The sequence below is a fragment of the Eupeodes corollae genome, chromosome 1, assembly GCF_945859685.1.
Source record: "Eupeodes corollae chromosome 1, idEupCoro1.1, whole genome shotgun sequence".
Taxonomy (NCBI): Eukaryota; Metazoa; Arthropoda; class Insecta; order Diptera; family Syrphidae; genus Eupeodes; species Eupeodes corollae.
Genome location: NC_079147.1, coordinates 72,465,088 through 72,467,270, shown reverse-complemented (window position 1 = coordinate 72,467,270; position 2,183 = coordinate 72,465,088). Strand labels below are relative to the sequence as shown.

At 33.2% G+C, this 2,183-nt stretch overlaps 1 long non-coding RNA gene across 1 annotated transcript; it reads right to left on the bottom strand.

Annotated features, from left to right (window-relative positions):
* Nucleotides 1–805: 805 nt before the first annotated feature.
* Nucleotides 806–1,211, bottom strand: LOC129942100 (uncharacterized). Its single transcript, XR_008780975.1, has 3 exons — nt 1,095–1,211; nt 903–1,040; nt 806–842 (listed from the first exon to the last, which is right to left on the bottom strand). It is a non-coding gene; the product is annotated as an uncharacterized LOC129942100 (long non-coding RNA).
* Between the last annotated feature and the right edge of the window lie 972 nt (nt 1,212–2,183).

Sequence of the window (2,183 nt, the reverse complement as noted above, 5' to 3'; positions counted from 1 at the left end):
TTCTTTCTCTACAAAACCAGAAAATAATAAAACGGATGCTGATGACATCGAAAAACTTTTGGACGACTTAACATCTTCTCCAGCAAATCGAGTCTCAGGCGAAGTCTTACGAGAGACTTTAAATAAAGCATGGACTACCCCAGAAATCACACCACGAAAAGACAAAAAAGTAGATGATATTATTAACAAGCAACTCGACCTGCAAGAAAACTTCTTTTCCAAGCAATTGGAAGCTCAGCATAAAGGCAACGAAACCCTTGCTGAGATACGAGATGCTATTTTGCAACTCGCACATATCCGGGAAAAGGAGTCTGATAGAGCTCATTCTCTTAAAAAAGAAGAGCTGGAAATAAGGAAGAAAGAGTTGGAGATTGCAAAAGTTGCCAACGACTTAAAGCTATTAGAGCTCAACAAACTGTGAAGTATTAAATTGACTGAAAGTAGATTTAAGTTTTTTTTGTTATTGTTTTCTGTTATTTTGTGTATTTATGAAGTTCTTTATGTTATGTTTTTGTGTTTTTTTTTTTAAATAATTGAAAAGAAAATATTTTCTTGAGATTGTTTTTTTTTATTGATTTCGCTTAGCAAAATTTGTATTGGACTAATTGTTCGCATACAAATCATCCCTAATACCATCACGGATTCTTTTGGCTGCTGTACACCAAGAGTTATCTCCAGCTGCAGGTACTTGAAGCCCATGGTTTTGAGGAATATTACGTTCTGGTTCAGGATGTGGCACATTGCGAGTGCAGCATATGTTGTGCAATGCAGCACATACATTAATCACTTAAACTAATCTTATCGGCTTAACTTTCTTTCTTCCAAAATTATACGCCATCGACCTTAATTAATAAAATTGATAATTTTAGGTTTAAATCTACCTAAGAAAAAAACGAACAAACTTTTTAAGCGACCGATGCATCGTTCTACGATACTTCTTGCCTGAGAATGAATAAAGTTGAAGTTGAGTTCACGAGAATCCTTACTGGCATTTCTATAAGGAGTCAGTAGGAAAGGCTCCAGGGGATAGCCACTGTCTCCTTGAAAATAATTTAAAATAATGTTCAATTTCCGATTAAGATATTTAATGTTACCTAGCAGCCATGATGATCTCCCTTCTGATAAATAATTTCTTTCCAATGTCGCTCTCTCTTCACTTTGTCGCCATACAAAACTATCGTGGGCACTTCCACCATATCTAGCATTTACGGTAATAGGTTTGCATATATATGTATGTAGGTGCGTATAGTTATCTACTTTAATTTTGATTATACTTACAATCATTGCATTTATACTATGCCTTCCCTTGCGGTTGAAGAACATGGTTTCATTTTCTGTGGGCCTTAGAATCATTATGTGACTACCGTCAACACATCCTATAACTACAAAATTAAAAGATTATTATTATACGGTTATCAAAACTATATAGTTAATAAATTTTACTTTAAGGAAGATTCTACCTCCAGGAATTTTATATTTGTCAAAAAAATATTCTTTTTTGGAATCCAAGGGCTCAAATCTTATCAAAAGTGGGCATAGAACCGACTCCATTCTCTTAATAACCTCAGCGCTTATTTCAGCAATAGTACTTTGACCCATCGGTGCAGCCCAATCAGCCCCAACTTGTCTTTGATAACCACCACCTCCAAGAAGATTTAAAGTTGCAGCCAGTTGAAGGATAGGTGGAATATGTGTTGATCTTTTTCCTGATGGTAAATCGAGCAACCGTAAAACATACACAAACGTTTCTTTGTTCAATCGAAAATTTTTCAAAAATCTGAAATAAATAATTATACATATGTAGATAGGTACATACATTATGTTGCAAATAACTTATTTATAAATATTCATAGAAAGTTTCATAGTTACATTGGGTTAGGAAGGTCTAAAATATTTGCTTTATTCCTTAGGTTCATTCTTAGCAATTGAACTTTTTTGTAGTCTCGTTCTGGTGCTCTGATAGAAAATATGCATTGAAGTATACATTACTGTTCTTATTATTACTTATTTTTATTTTAAATTTGATATCTTTCCACTTTTTTCACTAAATTTTAAATTTATAGTGGAGCTGAAGTTTACACAAATTATCTTTCTCACAAAAAATTAATCAAAATATATGAAAGTGACACCTAAATAGCTGTCACCAACAATCCATAGTAAAAAAGTGATAGTCAATTTGATAA